The sequence below is a fragment of the Carassius auratus genome, chromosome 45 (assembly GCF_003368295.1).
Source record: "Carassius auratus strain Wakin chromosome 45, ASM336829v1, whole genome shotgun sequence".
NCBI classification, from domain to species: domain Eukaryota; kingdom Metazoa; phylum Chordata; class Actinopteri; order Cypriniformes; family Cyprinidae; genus Carassius; species Carassius auratus.
The window spans coordinates 13,515,644-13,538,375 of NC_039287.1; the positions used below are offsets into that span (position 1 = coordinate 13,515,644).

The 22,732-nt window shown below is 37.1% G+C and overlaps 1 protein-coding gene and 1 long non-coding RNA gene across 2 annotated transcripts in view; both read left to right on the top strand.

Annotated features, from left to right (window-relative positions):
* The window catches only part of LOC113063326 (nesprin-2-like), a 603,140-nt gene that overhangs the window by 103,818 nt on the left and 476,590 nt on the right, over window positions 1–22,732 (top strand). The gene's annotated exons all lie outside the window — the stretch shown is intronic.
* LOC113063340 (uncharacterized) lies at window positions 3,121–3,767 on the top strand. Its single transcript, XR_003278668.1, has 3 exons — window positions 3,121–3,256; window positions 3,495–3,607; window positions 3,716–3,767. It is a non-coding gene; the product is annotated as an uncharacterized LOC113063340 (long non-coding RNA).

A 22,732-nucleotide genomic window follows, 5' to 3' on the forward strand; every position in this document is an offset into this window, starting at 1 on the left:
ATTGTTAAGTATGCAGGTAGGTGTGCTAAGGCAGAGTAAAGTAGTTATATATTGGTATTCCACAACAGTCATACAACGGTTTATTTTCTGAAATTGAGATTAGTACATTGTTTAATGATTATCAATGCATATTAGTTATCAGACATTAAGCTTTAATACATTTATGGTAGAATATTTACAAAATATCCTCATACAACTTAAAATTATTTTTGGCAAGTGAGAAATGTTGACACATGTATTATTGGATATTGCTACAAATATCTAGCTACGCTACTTTTGACTTTTTTATTTTTTTATTTTTTTTTAGATTTTGTGCTGCAGGGTCACATTTGTCATGTGGCAGGATTGGATGGTGTTATTTTAACTGGTTTGCATGGACATGCATTATCTATGAAAATGAATTTGTAGAGCACCCATTTTATTAGGTAGGCATAGAGAATAGTGTGTGGTGTTGTATGTGTAATTGGCTTACATTACAGCCATTTTAGATAATTTATTGTTGGACGTATGAGTATTTTGTGACCGAGTAAGATCATGTTGTTGTAGTTGTTGATCTGTAAATTGATTCATCTATAAACACACACACAAAAATACCTCTTAAATAAATCATGAATGTTACCATAAAGGTTTTGCAGTTGTCTGAAGCTAGACCAGGCATGACCTGTAGCCACCAAAGAATGGCGAGGTGATCGTATGATGTTGCAGACCAGACAAGCAGCATCTCATTAACAGTCTTGGGTGGTGATGGGTTGCATGTTGGCAAGTAACTGACTGACTAATAGATCTATTCTGAAATTTGGTGGATGTACTTTGTCTACAACAGCACAGTTAAGAATTACAATTATCCCAGATGTTTCATGCACTGTGACACAAACAATGGAAAATTTTGACCGAAAGGAAGGTGAAATTGTCATATCAGAGGTGAAGGTAGACTAGTTGTGCCCAAGGCAGCATCATTCATCTTCAGTAAATCTGGCAACATCACATACAGAGGTGGGTAGTAACGAGTTACATTTACTTCGATACACTTGAGTAATTTTTCGGGGTAACTAAGACTTTTCGGAGTATATTTAAAGATGGGTACTTTATACTCTTACTTGAGTAAATTTTTGGGGAAAAATCTGTACTTTTACTTCGTTACTGTGGGCAACGCTCCTAATGCAATTGCTTCAGTTTATTCCAAACGTGCCGTCTACTTTTCTCTGGGCAATTAGCGATGCCCATTCGTGAATGATTCATTCTTTTGAGTCAATTCTGTTTAAAGGCTTGATCAAATCAATTGGCAAACGAGTTAATTGGTTCATGAATCAGTTTGAAGGAGTCGTTCAGTTCCCTGCCGCATCCGCTGAGCGTCTGAAGCGGTTCACTCAGACCGGTGACACACTGGATGCGTGGCGCAAGCGTCTCAGCCGCGTGGCGTGTCGGTTTTTAATTCGGCTCCCATGTTAACAGGTTAGAGCTTACAGACCGCCTGCGTGAGACGCGCGGCAAACGCTTGCTTGCTAGAAATAGAACCGACGCCTATTTTTACCGCGACACGCGCGCGTGTTGGAAGCTTTTCCAGGCTAAATATAATAGGAAAATGTGTTTAAATGTCATTTTGTACACAAATACATATGAATTCCTGATATTTTGATATTTGAAAGTCTATAGGTTGACATAAATTCAGATATAAATGTAATAAAAAAATAATAATAATAATTATCGATTTTCAAATATTGCACCTGTCAAACATAATCTATTTCGTCCTTTATCAGTAGGCGTAGGTGTAGGTGTGTAGAAAAAAGTATATATTGTTGTAATGAAGACATGAGCCTGGTCTGTCAACGGTCTCCCTCTACAGCAGCAGCGCGCCAGCGCCGCGTCAGGCACGCTTCTGGTGTGTAAAGACACAGAATCCGCCACGCTTCTGGGACGCTTCTGGGACGCTTCAGACACGCGGCACTCACGCCACGCAGCCTGTGTGTCACCGGCCTCAAAGTTGTAACGTTTAAGAATATCAGCAGCGTTGAAAACGTGGATATGGAACTGCACTGAATTGAAAGCAAATCTGCAAAGGCTATTATTTGCTTGCGATGGAGATTCTTATTAGATAAACACCGTGTGTGCTGCTACTGCTTAACAGGTAATAACTTGGGCTACATTCGATTAAAGTACACGATGCCACTGTGACATTAGTTGTTGTACGTGTGTGGCTTATAACAGAGGGGAGTCAAGTTGAATGCAGCTTCCAAAAGACAAAAAAATATCCGATTAAGATTTTATTAATTTTAATACAATCACACCGGTGCGAGTACGTTCAGCAAGTCATATCATCAGCTGCTAAATTCAGATCTGTGATCGCTTGCTGGCGCTGAGCCAGAGATAGATGCGTTTTTACTGAGTTGCGCATTATAACCAATCACACACGATTCTTATGTATGCAATGGCCAATCAGAGGCGTTCAGATGAGTCATCGCTGAAATGCCGGTGCTTCCTTCACTCGCTCACTGACTGGAGACCTCTTTCTGCCGAATTCTCTCGTCAGAAACAACAAGTGCAGATGTATGTATGAATCTATAATTAAGATATTGATTTCATAGTGTTAACAGTTTCAGTGATTTTAATGGGAGTTTCTGAGAGTGATTGAAATCTAGACTGTCAGTGAAAATGATCTTTAATAATGTAAATGTTATTTGCTCTCTTTCTGAACAATGAAAGATTAGTAGCAATATTTATATCACATTAACTTTCAATGTTAAATTCACATTTAATATAAAGGCAGTCGTATTAAATATGTTATGGCATGACACCTATATCTGTTACTTAAGTAAACAGACAGGGTTTTATAATAAATTTCATAAATTGGAGTAAAGGCAGATGAAATATATACATTTATACACACACACATACATTACATACATTTTATCTATATATCTAAAAAAAAAATAGACTCAGTATATATGACCCAAAGTAACTAACTACTTGAGTAGATTTTTTGATCAGATACTCTTTCACTCTTACTCAAGTAACTATTCAAGACTAGTACTTTTACTTTTACTTGAGTAAATATTTCTAGAATTACTTTTACTTTTACTTGAGTAAAGTTTTTGGGTACTCTACCCACCTCTGCTTATTTGTGTTTATAGATGGATGGAAGTGTCATCAATCCAGTCTTTACTTCATTTCCTCTGAGAAGAAGAACTGGAATGAGAGCAGAAGATACTGTAGAGAGAGAGGAGCAGATCTGATCATCATCAACAACAGAGAGGAACAAGTGTGTGTGTGTGATAGAGAGAGAGAGAGAGAGAGAGAGAGAGAGAGTGTGTGTGTTTGTGTGTGAGAGAGAAAGAGAGAGAGTGTGTGTGTGTGTGTGAGAGAGATAGAGAGAGTGTGTGTGTGTGTGTGTGTGTCTGTGTGTGTGTGTGTGTGGTGTTTCGTTTTTTAAATTAAAGATAATGTGCTGAAATGTGTCTTTGCTCGTGTTATAATCATGTTATTGTTTGACTTCTCAGGATTTTGTGAAGAATATTTGTGGTTCTGATCATTTCTGGATTGGTTTGACTGATGTTGAAGAGGAGGGCAGATGGAAATGGGTTGATGGCAGCAACATCAACATCACCTCTGAGTGAGAAATGACTGAACTGAACTGATTATTATCTAATAAATGATTGTCTCAGTCAGTATCATATCACACAGAAAGCAGCTCTGATCTAACACTGATCTGTTGATGCAGGTTCTGGGCGTCTGGAGAGCCAAACAATCAGGGAAACGAAGACTGTGCTAACACTCATTCATCAGGATGGTTTGATGCTCAATGTGATAGTAGTGTTAAATGGATCTGTGAGAAGAGTATCCTTAAATAAATGATACATTATAATAAAAAATGTACGTATATGCATCATTAACATATAAATATGTCCGTAATTTTACCTGTTTTTTTTTTTTTTAATGGCACATTAATTAGGTTATTCTGTAAAAACAAATAAAAAATAAATAGAAAAAAAACTTTATAATATTAAAATTTACATAATTTTTTTTAATCACTTTTTGAATTTTAAAGATCTGAACTAAAATCTGAATGGGAAAAACAACAGTGATGTTTCTACAGACTGAAATAAAATCAGAAATACACTGATATAATAGAAATATTCATAAAAACAGCATTGATCCAATATTGTTAACCAAAATGATCATGATTTTAGGAGTATTACTCAGTACATCAGTAAAGTTTGATGTGAAATGTGACTCCTGCAGCTTTTTGTAATTACAGTATGACAATAAACATGATTTACTTGTTTTCAAAAACTGGTTTATTTCCTGAACCACGTGAAGATGAATATAAATGGAAAGTTGCTTAAACAGCTTCTAATGTTTGACTGAGAATATGAACAATAGTCTGACTGTAGAAATCAGGATATGATCTAACAAGTATTCTTCTTTATAAACACTTTCTAGCATCAGTGTGATCGGTACATCACCAAATGTGGTCAGTCTAAAGGCCTGTGCAATGTTAAATTGTGGAGATCTTAAGTTTTTGTTAAAGGTTAAATGTCCATGGCGCCATGACGGAGTTTGATGTCTCGCCACATCAAGAGAAGTTGTTGTAACTCAGGCATAAAATGTTCAATCTTCCCCAAACTTAACGATAAGAGTCCTGCCCTGAACACATCTGAAGGCCAATATTCCATTATAATGATAGCGCCACCTGCTGACAACAGGAAGATTGACACATATAAATGGCTTTGACATATTCCACTTATATTTATGAGTTTAAATGCATTTTTCTCACCCTTCATCTTTTTACTAAAGCAGCTCGCTGGCGATGAGCCCTGGTTCATCGCTGCTTGCAGCTTTAATTATCTCATTAGTTTCAGTGTATTTAAGACCTTCTGGTTTTGTGTAAGTCAGTCTGTGTGTTTGTGTGTGTGTGTGTGTGTGAAGGGGAGGATTTCCAATCTCCTCTTTTTATCTCCATCCTCTTTTATTTGAGCAGGATAATTAAAAAAGAAAATGAAAGAAAAATAGAAAATTATAAGGCAACGCAGCATTGTACAGTGTAATAAACACTTTTTTATTATTAATTTAACTGTTAAAAATGGCAAATTTCCCTGCAAGCTACTATTATCTTCCACTGCCTACTTTGTATACAGAATTAAACTATGTTTGTATTAAAGGAAGGGACGGTGATTTGGTTCAAAAACATTTTTATGCTGGTTGAAAATCTCTTCACATCCAGACAGCAATCATTAAGTTAAGGGTCTAAATGTATTTATGTCAACCATTAAAATGTTTGTCCAATCATATCCCTGGGTCTGAGGACTTTGACTGTTTGCATATGAAACACCAGCAGCACATTAATGCAGACCAAACAGAAAACAAGCGTGCAGTGAATGTCTGGGCTGCTGAATGACCAAACAGTGTCAGATTCCAGCAGATGTTGGAGTTCTTCTTCTGAGGGAATGATTCCTGTGATATATTCTTATTATGAAATACATAGCTGATGGGAGCCAGTGTGACAGAAATAAATGTTTTATATTTACTCAACATAAGGGACTTGAAGTGCTTGGCTAGGCCTCCCCAGAAACAGACAACAAGCGAGCCGTCCCATGAAGTCCCTGGCGTAATCCTCAATGCTCCGATCTCCCTGGTGGACATCGAGACACTTCCCTGCTGGACCCATGATCGCTGGCTGAATTCTGTCACCACACTGAGAGAATAACCCCGTGGGAAAAAATCAGGGTATGGGTCCAATTGCAGGAAGGACTTCTCTGTAATAAACAAAATTCCAACAAGGCAAAACAAAACAGGTTCAGACTTGATCACAGCGCGACAACATCAAATTCATAACTAGAAATACACTTAGCACTTGAAATATAAAATCACAATTAATTCTCCCACACAGAGTGGTGAGTTAGAGGAGAATATATAGTCTGTGACGATGGGGGGCAGCTGTGTGTGTGTGTGTGTGTGTGTGTGTGTAGCTGTGTAGAGTTAAGGTAAAGGAGTTTGGGGAAATTGGTGTAATGAGGTGTACAGGTGTATGGAGTCCGGGAGATGGCGACCTCTGGTGGACAGAGAGAGAAACACAGGGCCCAGACTCAGGACAATAGTGTTTTACTCTTTTAAATATAGAAATAAGCAAGTAAATTAACATGACAAGCAAGTGTTTTTGTTCTCTTTGTTGTCAGATAATACAATAAACGTGACAAATGAACAGTGACTCATGAAGGAAAGCAGGTTTTATATCCATGATGAAATTGTGCACAACAGAGTGCTCTCTCACTTATATTCGTTCACTCTGTGCTGATATAGTGCACTCAACTACCATGCACTATTGTAGTATTAGTGAACGAGTGCTACAGCGATATAGTGCTGCTCCAGACAGAGAAAGCATTTTATTTTCAAATGACTTTCATTCATTTGCCAGAACTTGTTTAGAAGAATTATGTGTAAAAACTTAAAATGTAGATTATTACTGAATGTAAAACAGCAATGCTTCCTCTAGTGACATTAATGAAAGTTATTTTCTGTAAGATTTTTTCTGATCTGTGCATCCAGTGATTCGAAGCACTCGAACTGCCGCTCGCTGCCGACACCTGCTGCTCAAAACCGTGTAAATGCAACGAGAACGTGTATAATGACTTCTACAAACCAACAGCACATTTATTAAACATTATACCAAATATAAATCATAATACAGTTATGAACCTTATGTCCTTTTAATCATTTGTGCACTAGTTTTGTCCATTATCTCTCAGTCTGACTGACTCCCTCACCAGTGTGCTGACTACTGAACTAGGGAGCTGATTGAGACACCAGAGACTTAGTTTGGACTTATTTTTCTTTTTTTAACTTATTGTCATCTTACACAGGACATTGTGTCCAAACAAAGAAAAACTTACTGCAAGTCACTGCATGCTGTTTATCTTTGTTCATTGCTGAACAAATAATGCAGTCATTGACCAGTAACTTTATAATGAACTGCAGCATAATATAATCAAACTGTTCACACAAATGTTGATATCAAAAACATAAGTACCGTATTTTTCGGACTATAAGTCACATTTATTTAGAACCGAGAGAAAACATTATCGTCTACAGCCGCGAGAGGGCGCTCTATGTCTTCAGTGTAGACTACAGGAGAACTGAGCAGCATCTCTGGCAGCATTGAGCGCCCTCTGGAGGCTGTAGACGGTAATGTTTTGTCTTGGTTCATTTCTCTCGCTTCATGTCAAATTAATTTTGATAAATAAGTCGCACCTGACTATAAGTAACAGGACCAGCCAAACTATGAAAAAAAGTGCAACTTATAGTCCACAAAATATGGTAGTGCACTGAAGAAAACATCTGTTGTGATTTTGCCATCTCATTGTCTCCACTCAGGATCGTCACCTGTTTGTTGTCTGGCTGTTAAGTTTCTCTCTCTAGCTCTGATTGGGTGCTCTCGTGTTCCCATCTCCATAGAAATCCATGTTAAAACAGAAGATCAAAGATCAACTGAATTGAAACCTTTTCAATATGACTTAAGATAAAAATGTGTGCATGGTCAGGCTGTGCTGTTGTTTGCTGCTACACTAACAGCAATAAGCTTAAAGTCCTGTAAAGTGCTAGTAGCCTCAAATCTGTCCATGTCTGGTGCTGTATGCATAGGAAGTGAAAATACTGTGTGTGAAATATAAAAACTGTGTAAAAATAATGTGTGCTCTTATCATGTGAACCTTGCCCTAACCGGGAGCTGCCCTCCTCTGTTTTCAATGCAGCTAATTTAGAGTGGTTTTAGTCTAAATAAAAGGTATGTAGTAGGATCATAAAATGAACAGATGTGATTTGATAAAATTAAGAGAGCACAACATAGTTACATTTGTGGATTGTTTTATTTTAAATGCCATGTTAATTATTTTTGGCTTTTTCATATTTTGCCACAGAGTGTGACTTTTTATAAACTGTTTCAATGTGATATTTCCTAAATTATTACAATCAAACACCTTCAATAAAGTGACGGCACTAATAGTTCTATACCTGTTATTTTACAGATATTTCCTAAATTATTACAATCAAACATCTTAAATAAAGTGATGGCACTAATAGTTCTACTGAGAAACACTGTTATTTAACAGACCTTTGCTAAATTATAACGACCAACACATTCAATAAATTTTCAAGACGTGCTCAAGATTGTAAATTAACTGTGATAATTAATAAATCTGTAAAAAAAACAATAAAATCATCTCTGTAAACATGTTATCTAAATAAAATGCAATGATTCAGTTGATAAATTTCAGTATATATCTTAAATTAAATACAACATTTAAACTACTAGTATTTACCAGTAGAACAGTTATCAAATTCTTTAGGATTAAAGTGAAATTTTCTAAACGTACTGAACACAAAACTGATACAATTACAAGATTTCACACCACTATTGATTCTAAACATTAAACAATTTAAATTTAAAGGAACACTCCACTTTTTTGGAATTAGGTTAATTTTACAACTCCCCCAAGAGTTAACCAGTTGAGATTTACCAAATTTGAATCCATTCCCAGCAAACACAGAACGTTGTGAGGACGTTGCCAGTTAGTCGTCATTTGGTCAGCGCGACATTACTTTATGGCAACGTTGTGAGGACGTCGTGGTAAAGTTCCATTTTTTTAAATCTTGGCTAACTTCCCAGAAACGTCGTGGGCACGTACTCAAAAGACGTCGCTAGTTAGTCCCATTGGGGACGTTGTAGCGACGTGGTCAGCTGGTCTTCAGATAACTTTTAATATTATTGCACTAGATGTATTATTATACTTAAGATACCATTTGAACAGCATATTCTTTGGGAAATATACAAAAAAATTTATCAAGCATGTTAAAATAATTATATATATATATATATATATATATATATATATATATATATATATATATATATATATATATATATATATGCCATCAGTTTAAGAACAATAAAATAAACAATTTACTTAGCAAATGGTGATACTGTTTGTTAATGGAAGAGAGTACGGGACAAATTAACATTTAAACCTTAAACTAGCAGCGCACGTCACTTTCTGAGTGAAGTGCGCGACGTGCGTGTGCCCGTCATTTTGTAACGGTCAATTTCCAGCAGACGGACACGGAGGAAAGGTAAGTCCTATAAATCTACTTTTATTCATAGATTTTAACTGATACAACGGTAAATGCCATCAAAGAGGAGTAGTGTTTTGTATTTTTGTAGGTTTTCTCTTTCAATTTAATAAATAAATGCTTTGTTTGGTTAATTAGCTCAAAAGCAGTCTCAGAGGTGGTCTAAGGTAACGGTAACTGTAAAAATCGAATATAACCTTACCTGTTTTAAATTATTTGAAATTTATCACTATAAACTATACAGTATTAACTTTCTAATAATTAAATTTTTAACCGTAGTAACGTTAATTAGTTTGTTTGAATACCTGCTGCTCGAGCTTGATGATGCTCATGCTATCCATGCTGTGAACTTGAATATAATCCGATATAACGTTAAATATAAAGGTTAACGTTAATTAGACCGAGGCTGCCGAAATCATGTTCAGTGTAACGTTATGTGGGATTAATAATTTCCCCTTTTCTCCCTCAAGTGGCAGGCTTGTAAATTCTGTAATCTGTTCATTATTGGTGTTGATGGTGTTTTTCACATGCATGCTTTTTAATGCTAGTTTAATTCTCAAATTGATCTGATACTTTCGTTTCACAAAAAGTAAACAAATTGTTCACTTTCTTAGGGCCTGACAACCACCAGTTGAGTCCATGATTCAGTGAGTTCCTTATAAGGAAATATATTTGTTACCACCTAGTAATTTAAATGTATTATTTATTGCTTTAAAATGAACACATATATTTATCATCAGGGAAAGAGACAGTCTGGGCAGCAGCAACAAGACAACTATTACAAGTAGAGATGGGTTTCAAGAACTGGTACTAATTTGGTTCCTGACTTATGTAACATTTACATAAGGTACAGGATCAATAGTGCTGCTATCAGTATTCTTGTAACATTGATTCATTATCCTTTAGACACAACCACATATCCTCCAAATCATCTCTGCGTGGATGGCAGCAAGGATCCAGGATCAAGAGATCATTCTTCATGGAGACTGTTCCACAGGAAGCAGTTTCTCCTGGGTGAAAAACTAAACCTGGTTGTTTCAGCATCACTCAGGCAAGACTAAATACTTTTAAATTGATTTCAGTTGGTTATGTGTTTCAGGTCATCCTGACCATTCTGCTGTCCTGGATGTAAGTCCGTGCAGGAACTACATTTCTCGTTGTTGAAAGATTTGTGCAGCGGTATCCAGACACATAACGCCCCATCACACGGGGCGTCAACGCCTCTCGTTTACTTTTAAATGAAGTGACGTCAAGCATGGTGAAATTAATTCTAGAAATTAATTCTAAATAGAAGTTGAAGACTTTTCAAGCGCCAATGCAGCCCTCCTCCAGTCAGAACATCTTATGCAAATACCCAAGCGCAGACGCAAGCCAATCAAGTGCATGCAATACCAGAAAACTAATGTGATTGGCTGTCACTATGAGAAGAGACAGTAATTCTGATCCGATATCAGTGTCGTTTTTTGCAAAAAAAATGTTTAAATCAATGTAGAATTTTCTATACTTCTGTGTAGGGATGTCAATTTTCAATCATTTCCATGATCGATCGTCGTTTAAATTAACAATCAAATAATCGATTAATCGTTAACCTTAATGCTGCAAAGTCTATTGCAGTAACACCCAGTCACTGGTATGACAGGATGTGCAAAAGTGTGTGTGTGTGTGTGTGTGTGTATATATATAAAAAAACTGTAAAATATATATTTTACAGTAAAGACCAAAAGTTTTGACACACCTTCTCATTCAAAGAGTTTTCTTTATTTTCATGAATGTGAAAATTGTAGAGTCACACTGAAGGCATCAAGGGCTATTTGACCAAGAAGGAGGGTGATGGGATGCTGCACCAGATGACCTGGCCTCCACAGTCACTGGACCTGAACCCAATCCAGATGGTTTAGGGGTGAGCTGGACCGCAGACAGAAGGCAAAAGGGCCAACAAGTGCTAAGCATCTCTCGGGGAACTCCTTCAAGACTGTTGGAAGACCATTTCAGGTGACTACCTCTTGAAACTCATCAAGAGAATGCCAAGAGTGTGCAAAGCAGTAATCAAAGCAAAAGGTGGCTACTTTGAAGAACCTACAATATGACATATTTTCAGTTGTTTCACACTTTTTTGTTATGCATATAATTCCATATATAATTCCACATGTGTTAATTCATAGTTTTGATGCCTTTAGTGTGAATCTACAATTTTCATAGTCATGAAAATAAAGAAAACTCTTTAAATGAGAAGGTGTGTCCAAACCTTTGGTCTCAAACTGATATATATATATATATATATATATATATATATTAGACAGTTTCATCGGATGCACGCGCCTGGACCTAAGTTAACTTCCAGTCTGTGTTGTGTATATCGGTCTGGCTGCAGTGCCTTCTACAAACACAGTTAAAGTCAAGGTGATGAGTAAACTGAAGTTGGGCTCAGGTGGTTGTGCTGTGGGATGTGTTTCCCATACATTTATTTATTTTTGGAGACTCGCCACAATTTTAAAACTGATCGATTTTCAAAAAGGCTTCGTTGAATAAACATGAGTAACGTTACGTACTGCACGTTTAATAATTCCTAACATTTATATGTTTAAATATCAAAACGAGGCACAGGTGTTTTTATATCGCTGTATTTCTGAAGAAAGACTTGCATGTTATATGCCTGTTAGCAGCGTATGAGCGTACCACCTCTGCTTCGTTTACAGCTGTTACTGGGGAAACCTCTATTTCTCGCGCTTTATGTCTATGCTTTAAAACATCTCCTGCTGGCAAAGAATGAATTAGCATTTTCATTAAGTCCGCCTGATCCACGCAGCAAACATATTTTGTTTGTTATCAAAAAATATCTACTCTAGAGGGACTTGGCTGTTGTTATTGATTCTATTTGGAAGTCTACCGGTTAGGTTAGGTCCACAAAAGCGCAGTAACGTTTGTTTATGTTGTTGCCGTTGAAACCGTCTATATATATATGAAAGTGAAGTGACATTCAGCCAAGTATGGTGACCCATACTCAGAATTTGTGCTCTGCATTTAACCCATCCGAAATGCACACACACAGAGCAGTGAACACACACACACACTGTGAACACACACCCAGAGCAGTGGGCAGCCATTTATGCATTTATTAGGGAGCAGTTGGGGGTTTGATGCCTTGCTCAAGGGCACCTAAGTCGTGGTATTGAAGGTGGAGAGAGAGCTGTTCATGCACTACCCCCACCCACAATTCCTGCCGGCCCGAGACTAGAATCAACAACCCTTCGATTGGGAGTCCAACCCTCTAACCATTAGGCCACGACTTCCCTTCAAATGTATGTGTGTGTGTGTGTGTGTGTGTGTGTGTGTGAGAGAGAGAGAGAGAGAGAGAGAGAGAGAGAGAGAGTGTGTGTGTGTGTGTGTGTGTGTGAGTGAGAGAGAGAGAGTGTGTGTGTGTGTGTATGTGTGTGTGTGTGTGTGTGTGTGAGAGAGAGAGAGTGTGTGAGTGAGTGTGTGTGTGTGTTTGTGTGAGAGAGAGAGAGAGAGAGTGTGTGTGTGTATGTGTGTGTGTGTGTGTGTGTGTGTGTGAGAGAGAGAGAGAGTGTGTGTGTGTGTGTGTGTGTGAGTGAGTGTGTGTGTGTGTGTGAGAGAGAGAGAGAGAGAGAGAGTGTGTGTGTGTGTGTGTGTGAGAGTGTGTGTGTGTGTGAGAGAGAGAGAGTGTGTGTGTGTGAGAGAGTGTGTGTGTGTGTGTATGTGTGAGTGAGTGATCGTGGTGTTTAGTTTTGAAATCAAAGATGTGCTGAAATGTGTCTGTGCTCGTGTTATAAATCATGTTATTGTTTCTCTTCTCAGGATTTTGTGAAGAATATTTGTGGTTCTGAACATTTCTGGATTGGTTTGACTGATGTTGAAGAGGAGGGCAGATGGAAATGGGTTGATGGCAGCAACATCAACATCACCTCTGGGTGAGAAATCACTGAACTGAACTGATTATTATTTAATAACTGATTGTCTCAGTCAGTATCATATCACACAGAAAGCAGCTCTGATCTAACTCTGATCTGTGGATGCAGGTTCTGGAAGTCTGGAGAACCAAACAATCAGGGAAATGAAGACTGTGCTAACACTCATTCATCAGGATGGTATGATACTCAATGTGATGTTACTGTTAAATGGATCTGTGAGAAGAGTATCCTTAAATAAATGATACATTATAATAAAAATGTACATATATGCATTATGAACAAACAAATATGTCGGTAATTTTACTTTTTTTTTAATGGCACATTAGGTTATTCTGTAAAAACAAATAAAAAATAAATAGAAAAAAAACATTGTAATATTAAAATTTACATACTTTTTAATCACTTTTTGAATTTTAAAGATCTGAACTAAAATCTGAATGTGAAAAACAACAGCGATGTTTCTACAGACTGAAATAAAATCAGTAATACACTGATATAATAGAAATATTCATAAAAACAGCATTGATCCAATATTGTTAACCAAAATGATCATGATTTTAGGAGTATTACTCAGTACATCAGTAAAGTTTGATTTGAAATGTGACTCTTGCAGCTTTTTTGTAATTACAGTATGACAATAAACATGATTTACTTGTTTTCAAAAACTGGTTTATTTCCTGAACCACGTGAAGATGAATATAAATGGAAAGTTGCATAAACAGCTTCTAATGTTTGACTGAGAATATGAACAATAGTCTGACTGAAGAAATCAGGATATGATCTAACAAGTATTCTTCTTTATAAACACTTTCTAGAATCAGTATGATCGGTGCATCACCAAATATAAGGAGAGTCATTCATTATCACTATATGAAACTATTACATCTTATTTATTTATAACATCTTTATGACTGTTTGTTTTATGTTAGTGAAAGCAAAAATTGCTTACACAACAAGCCCAGATTTTACCCCAAAATGACTGACAGTTCCTTTAAAGTCCAGCCTCATTAAAGTGAGTGAATAATGGACTGAAGGAAGAGCATCAGATGCAGTCGCTGCTGAAAACTGTTCATCCGTCTGAACTTCTGATGAAACGACCTGAAGCTCATCAAACATCGAAGGGTTTCAACACCAGATGAACAAGACCCTGACGTCTTTACACATAAACAGACAAACTGTGCTAATGATTGTGTTTTCACATGTTTATTAATGGTCATTGTGTTTTTGAGGAATACCTGAGGGAAGGGAAGGAGTTATTGTGATATAATATATTCATTTGAACCTTGTTTACCGCACCAAGCGTTGTTGAAGATCAATGCAGAGAGAAAATGGAAAAAGGGCTTTGCAAATATTGACGTAACTGTAACACTTGTGTACATTTTTTATTCATTGTGTTTTAGTTGTCGTTTGACCTCAGTCTGTTTAGTCACTCATTCTGTTCACCTGTTATTTAGTTTATTATCTCATTAGTTTCAGTGTATTTATGACCGTCAGGTTTTGTGTAAATCAGTCTGTGTGTGTGTGTGTGTGTGTGTAGGGGAGGATTTTCTGAAGGTATTTTTGAGTCAAAACGACTGAACACCTGTGACAGTGTGTTTGTAGTTGTAGAGAAAAGCCACACGTGTATCAGTAAGTTTGAAGTCAGAGAGAAATGTTTTAAGAGTTGTAAACCTGTAGACTTTTTATCTCTCCCACAAACACAACACAACAGTTACACCTTCTCAAATTCTTCATTGCAGGCGCACAAATCCTATTCTACAGATCACAAATTAAGAAACTTGAGGTGCAAATGTATGAAAATGTATATTTTACATACCACAATAATCAAGCAGCGTATAAAACTATTTTAAATGTACAACATGGAGCTTTACACTTTTTTACATTATAGCATTTATTTGAATTACTGAGAGAGACTTTTAGTAATTAAATTTTGTGTAATAGAGATAAATCTATATCTGTCAGGTATGACTCGGGACACAGATGTAAAGGTGAATTCAGAACTGTGTTTATTAGAATAAGGTTTCAGGTGCTCAGTGTTTTCAGTTCCTCAGTGCACGGTGAAGCGTCGATCTTCTAGTGCAGGCTTGTATGTAATTCACATGGAGCGGGGAATCACACAGGTGAGTTTGACTGGAACACAGATGTCAAAGCCACAGTCAAGGATTGCTCTTTAAAGTTCTCTTCCTTTTTATAAGCCAGAGACAGAACCAGCTCGGGGTAATCACAGGAGACTACAGCGACCGCCGAATCACTTGATGTTGCACGGTGATCCACGGTCCTGGGAACAGCAGAACAAGAGCAAAGGTTACAGTAACACTAAGGTGAGTACACATTACGTCTGGCTTGCAGGAGCTCGGAGACAACTTTGAGGAGGTCGTTCCTGTTGGAGGCTTGACGGGGAACTGAGGTGCGGGTGAGTGCTTTTATAGTGCCCTTGATTGGTTCTGTGATGCGTGGTAGGTGTGGCTGGTTAGTAATCAGGTGACTGTGAGCGCTGATGATTGGTGGGGACCGGGCTTACCAGATCCCTGACACTACTCCTCCCTCCAGCTTCCTAACTCTCCGACGGGGGTCTACCTCTGGGTCGTGGAGTGGGTTTTTCGGGATTCTGAGTATGAAAGTCTGTGAGCAGGTTGGGGTCGAGGATATCTTGGCAAGGTACCCAACATCTTTCCTCTGGTCCATAGTCCTCCCAGTCTACAAGATACTCCAGTCGCCCACCACAACGTCGGGAGTCCAGTATCTCTCGTACCGTATAGATGGGTTCGGCGTCAATGGGTGGCGTCAGGGACTGGGTCTGTGGGGGGAACAGAGACAGGAGCGTGAAGGGGTTTTAGCAGAGAAACGTGAAACGTGGGGTGTATCCAATATTGTGCAGGGAGGCGTGGACGATATGTGACAGGGTTCATTTGTCGTTCCACGAGGAAAGGTTCAATGTACTTAGGGCTGAGCTTTTTGCAGGGTTGTTTTAGACAGATATCTCTGGTAGATAGCCATACCAGTTGACCAGGTTGGTACATGTGGTTCGGCCTTCGATGCGTATCAGCAAAGAGTTGTTGACGATTCACGGCTTGTTGGAGATGCTGATGGGCCTGGTCCCAAACCCTCTCACTGTTTTCGAACAAGGTATTGACAGCAAGGACTTCCGAAGGCTCACCTGACCAGGGAAACAGCGGAGGCTGATAACCTAGGACACATTGAAATGGGGTACGGTTAGTGCATGAGTGACGGAGTGAGTTTTGGGCGTATTCAGCCCAGATGAGGTAATGGTTCCACAGGTTTTGGTTTTGATGGCAGAAAGTTCATAAAAAGCGACTGATATCCTGAATTTTGCGCTCAGTTTGTCCATTTGTCTGGGGATGATAACCAGAAGTGACTGACAGTGACATTGAGTAATGAGAAGAAAGCTCGCCATACCCGGGAAATGAACTGTGGTCCACGGTCAGACACAATGTCTTATGGGATCCCAAAGTTCAGAAACACATGTTTGAAAAGGAGTTCAGCAGTCTCAAAGGCTATTATGATGTGATTGTTCTGATGATTTTATATTTGTATAAATGTATGTTTTAACACTGAGATATGATTTTCAATAAATGTTTATGAAACTACAATTGTTACTTTATTTCAACAATGCACAGCTGATACTAACCGTCTATTAAACTATACGATGTGAAAAAATATAATACAAGAGGTGGAACATTAAGATATAATACATTTATTATACTCTTTATGGTATAGTTCACTTTAAAATGCAAAATCTGTCATACTCAGTCTCAATTCTATTAAACCTGTATGAATTTCTTTCTTCTACTGAACACAACGGAAAATATTTTGAAGAATGTTTTTAATCAAAGAGTTAACCGTCCCTTTTCTGAGGCGTTTATGACCAGTAGTGGCAGTGTAATCATCACTGATAAAGTGCCAGCTACAGACAAATGTGCTGCCTCTAATGATCGTAAACTTTTGTCCTTCTACTCGTCTAATAGCATGTATCCACTTCTTCCTCAGACATTTATCTCTAGGAAAACCGTTTGGAAACTCAAATATGGTTGACGCTGCTTATTATTTTTGCAATGAGGGACACTTTTTTTTAAGTCCGGGTAATTTTATAGAATTCTTTATCCAAACAAAGTCTTCTTCACCTGTTTTTTTCTGACTGTGCTGACCCGATGAGTATTTTTCAGTCCAATGCAAATTCAAGCAGTAAACATAAATGCACAGCAATGTGAAGGGGTAGACATGACACACACACACACACACACACAGAGAGAGAGATAGAGAAAGAGAGAGAGACATTTCTGCAAATGTATGTTACATAATTTATAAAAGCAGACAATTCAAAAGATATCAGACAACAGCAAACTCTAACCTTTGACAAAAATATTGATTTTTTTATATTTTTTAAATGATTAAATTCATGTTCACAAAATATATATCAAAGTTATGAGAAGTTGAAACATGAAGAAAAATTGACTTTAAACTGATCTGAAAATTAATGTGTCCCTGTGGATCCCTGCTGGATATATGTGGTCATTGCACTTTATTTCTTCAGCTATAGATCATAAAGTTTTTTCTCAAAGCTGCAGATGGCAGTATTCTTTCTCGAACACATGGGCCAATATCCAGAAACCTTTTATATTTCATTTAGGTCATAATTTCAGTTATTTTTTTTCCATTAAAATGAAGGGAGAGAGAGATTAATAAAACAGTATAATTAATGTCAAGGGTCTTCACAATAGTGAATAAATAAATTTGCAGTAACTACTAAAGTGTTTTAACCCTCTGGCCCTCTTCGTTTAGGAGTCACACTTTCCTTCTTCACAGTCAAAAGTGACCAAAGCCTTGAAATGTACCTTTTTTTTCTTCAGGAAAACTATTTTCTCCATTAGAATTAATATATATATTTTTTTTATCTCTTTATTTAATTACTATTAAATAAATGCAATATTTCACATTAAAATAGAGTGAAAGCATTTAAAATAAAAATTATGTGAGAATTGGGAAATCTGGAGGCATTAAAAAGTAAAAACTTGTGTAATGTTGTTGTAACCTTGTGTATTAACACCTTATATAGATATATACAGAGGCTTTTGGATTCCCATCTCCTCATTCTCCTCAAAACATCATAGCCCAAATAAGTTATATGAACTTACTTTTCCTCTTTAACTTAAATTGTCATTTTAAGTTTTGGATACTGAACTTAAGTTTATAAGTTATTGAAAATTTAAACGTAAAGTAATGTGTTGTCTTGACTTCTTCTGAGTTTTGTCTGGCTTGTAAAAGTTCATTTAACTCGTGTCTGTAAGTTATATGTTGGGGAGGGGCGATACACGGAGAGCGCGAAAAGCGAAATACAGAGAGAAGTCATCGCCATTTTGAGTTAATGCAGCTGCTTGGAGACCTTACACGAATTTGTGTCGAGAAACACAAAGAATGCGAGGAAAGTGAGTTTTTGTTTTTTTATTTGTAATGATAAATTAATATGACACCACAAGTTTTTCCCTCGTTAATTCACTGTGCTCCAGAGCCTCAAACGCTAAAATAGTTATATCACTTTGGTTCACAGTGCTTATATTTTAGTTGGTCTTCGAGCTGAAGTCTGCAGGTATTATTATTTATTGCACTGACCGTGCTCCGCGAGTGTAAGACCGTTGGTCAATTGAGCCACCGTCTGTGAACACCCGGTCAAGCCTACCGTCGCCTGGATTTTGCTGCACGAGTGCACGTCTGTTTGTGGATGTACGTTACGTTAAGGTGTCGCCATATATTAAGCTTCCAAAAATCGTCTTTCTCTGCTTTTTGGCCATGCCACGCATTTGTACTGTAATTAAAAACTAGACAAATGTTCAAATCCAGGCAGCGCTGGCTTGACCGGGTGTAACGTTACACAGATGAAGACGCACTTGACTGGCGCAATATAAGGACACGGGTTTTTCCCTCGCTAATTTTACTAGAGCCTCAAATGCTAAAATAGCTTAATATTTCACTTCGGTTTTCAGTTTATATATTTTAGTTACTTTTAAACGTTACTGACAGCTGTTTGTCTACTGATTTTTGTATAACATAATGTCATATGCTTATTTCGTATCGCATCTACTGATATGCTACTGCTTTTTCACACCTGCTTTTTACAGCTCTTCCTCTTCAAAGTTATTGTCAGCCTAAGATATAAGGTTAAGGTTGTCACCCTGCAGAGTTTTCAAGAAGCTGATTTTAAGGACATTCATGTTACATTGAGGTACAGTTAACACATCCTTACTGATATTAAAATCATTTGCTGTTTAACTTGTATATTTTTTGCAGACTAATGCAAGTCACACAACATATTTAAAGTCACACAACATATTTAATGCAGACCATGCAATTATTTTTGTACAATTTCATTTGCTTAGTCTATTTTGCTTCTACTGATATGCTACTGCTTTTCCACACCGTTACAGCTGTTGATTCCTCTTCAAAGTTATTGTCACTCTAAAGATATAAAGTGTCACCCTAAAAAGTTTTCAAGAAGCTGTGTGAAGGACATTCATTTTACAATAAGGTAATTGTGAACTTGCTTATTTTTAAAACATTCTTTATTCTTGATTTTATTACTTGTCATGACCTCTATATATGACCTCTTTAATCATTTACGTTATAAGATGGCATGTGATTTATTGATATGTGATTATTTTTCATCTGTATATATATACAGATGAAAAATAATCACATATCAATAAATCACATGCCATCTTATAACGTAAATGATTATAAGATGGCATGTGATTTATTGATATGTGAATATCAATAATCACATATCAATAAATCACATGCCATCTTATAACGTAAATGATTATAAGATGGCATGTGATTTATTGATATGTGATTATTTTTCATCTGTATATATATATATATATATATATGTATATATATATATATTGGAGTCACTCAGTATTGTTTATAATTGTATGTAGGACACAAATTGGAACAGAAGAAAAGCTGCCTTACTTGGCCTTCTACGCTTCCTTTCAGAGGAGACTTCTGAGATAATCAAGATGTGTGATGTAAGAAAATATATTTAAATCTTGTGAATGTACTGATGATACTGAATTCATTGTAGAGCAGTATGTGTAGGGAAAAAGTAAATCAGCTTAACCATTACAATATATTTATTATTATTATTTTATCCCAGAATCCGTAATAATTTATGCTAAAATGCTTTTTTGACTGTCAGTCAATCTAAGTACTATACTATATATCATGCCTAAACATGTCATCAATAATATCATGTACAAATCTAACAAAATACTAAAGTTTTTTTTTTTTTTTTTTTGCTTTATCTGGAATCTCCAATGCTGAATGTTGGTCAATTGTTTACTATAAGGAAAAACTTTTATATATAAAAATAAAAAAAAATACTTTGAGAATTTATTGTAAATAGACCAATTTCACATGTGTGTTCTTATTGCTTTTAGTGAGCGTTTACAACATGAGTATTGTTCAACACAGTCAATGACCATGTATTGTGCAAATCATTCAAAGGTCAGAAAGCTACATGTACTTGTTTATATAGAGAACACTTACAATCTTTAAAGTGATTGATGAGCCATTATTTTGTATCATTACACATGGCCTGCCACTCCTCATTGTTCCACAATTCATGCCTTTTTCTTTCCCCCTCAGTTATATTTTACATCTACCTTTCTTCTAGTTCTGTATATTATTAGAGAAACTTTGATGTTTTGATGAAATGGATGTAGCACTTGTGTTCTTAAATGGCTTTTTAAAACCTGTTTTCTTACAAGAATTTGTATTCTCAAACCAATGTTAAAGCTTGTACAACATTACTTGAATTTTTGAATATTTCAATAAATTTTTTACATTTTTGAGCAGACCAGTTACAAGTCTATTTATTATGATTTGAGTTTTCTTGAACCGATAATGTAACATAGTAAGTTGTTTTAACTCAGAGCATCAAGTTTAAACAACAAATGACCATTAGTTTAATAAATTGTAAAACTTAACTTCTTGAGTTGAAACAAAGAGTATCTGTAAGTTGAGTTAACTCACATTTTTAAGGCAGCAGGTGAACTTTCGTTTCTAAGTTTAACCAATTTGAAATGTTTTAACAGTGTACAGTCAATCATTAAAATCTTGTTAGAAAGGGAACACATAGAAAGCATTTTTGTTACTCAGAATCAGAATCAGAATCAGAATGAGCTTTATTGCCAGGTATGTTTACACATACGATGAATTTGTTTTCGTGACAGAAGCTCCGCAGTACAACAGAATGACAGCGACAGAACATAAAACACATAATAAAAGAATAAAAAATACAAATATGTAGACAGTGAATGACAATATACAAATGACAATTGTAGGCAGGTATATTACAAAGTGAAGTTATGTATGTACATATATATTGTGTGCAAGATTTAAGTGTATACTAAGTATGTGTGTTAGATAAATAAAGTGTGTGTATATAAATATAAAGTGTAGTGTGTTCGCCATTATTGTCAGCTGTTCATAAGATGGATTGCCTGAGGGAAGAAACTGGTTCTGTGTCTGGTCGTTCTAGTGCTCAGTGCTCTGTAGCGTCGACCAGATGGCAACAGTTCAAAGAGGGAGTGTGCTGGATGTGAGGGGTCCAAAGTGATTTTGACAGCTCTTTTTCTCACTCTGGATAAGTACAGTTCTTGAATAGAAGGGAGGTTTGAACCGATGATTGGCTCAGCAGTCCGGACTACCCTCTGTAGTCTTCTGAGGTCAGATTTAGAAGCTGAGCTGAACCAGACAGTTACTGAAGTGCAGAGGATGGATTCAATGATGGTGGAGTAGAACTGTTTCAGCATCTCCTGTGGCAGGTTAAACTTCCTCAGCTGGCGGAGGAAGTACAACCTCTGCTGGGCCTTTTTTACGATGGAGTCAATGTGAATGTCCCACTTCAGGTCCTGAGAGATAGTGGTGCCCAGGAACCTGAATGACTCCACTGCAGTCACAGTGCTGTTTATGATGGTGAGTGGGGGGAGTGCAGGGGGGTTTCTCCTGAAGTCCACCATCATCTCCACTGTTTTGAGCGTGTTAAGCTCCAGGTTGTTGAGACTGCACCAGACAGCCAGCTCTTTTACCTCCTGTCTGTAAGCAGACTCGTCACCGTCCTGAATGAGGCCGATGAGTGTGGTGTCATCTGCAAACTTCAGGAGCTTGACAGAGGGGTCCTTAGATGTGCAATCGTTGGTGTACAGGGAGAAGAGCAGTGGGGAGAGAACGCAGCCCTGGGGAGCTCCGGTGCTGATTGTACGGGTGCTGGATGTGTATTTTCCCAGCCTCACTAGCTGCTGCCTGTCTGTCAGGAAGCTGTTGATCCACTGACAGACGGAGGTGGGCACGGAGAGCTGATTTAGTTTGGACAGGACAATATTTGCAAAGCCCTTTTTCCATTTTCTCTCTGCATTGATCTTCAACAACGCTTGGTGAGGTAAACAAGGTTCAAATGAATATATTATATCACAATAACTCCTTCCCTTCCCTCAGGTATTCCTCAAAAACACAATGACCATTAATAAACATGTGAAAACACAATCATTAGCACAGTTTGTCTGTTTGTGTGTAAAGATGTCAGGGGCTTGTTCATCTGGTGTTGAAACCCTTCGATGTTTGATGAGCTTCAGGTCGTTTCATCAGAAGTTCAGACGGATGAACAGTTT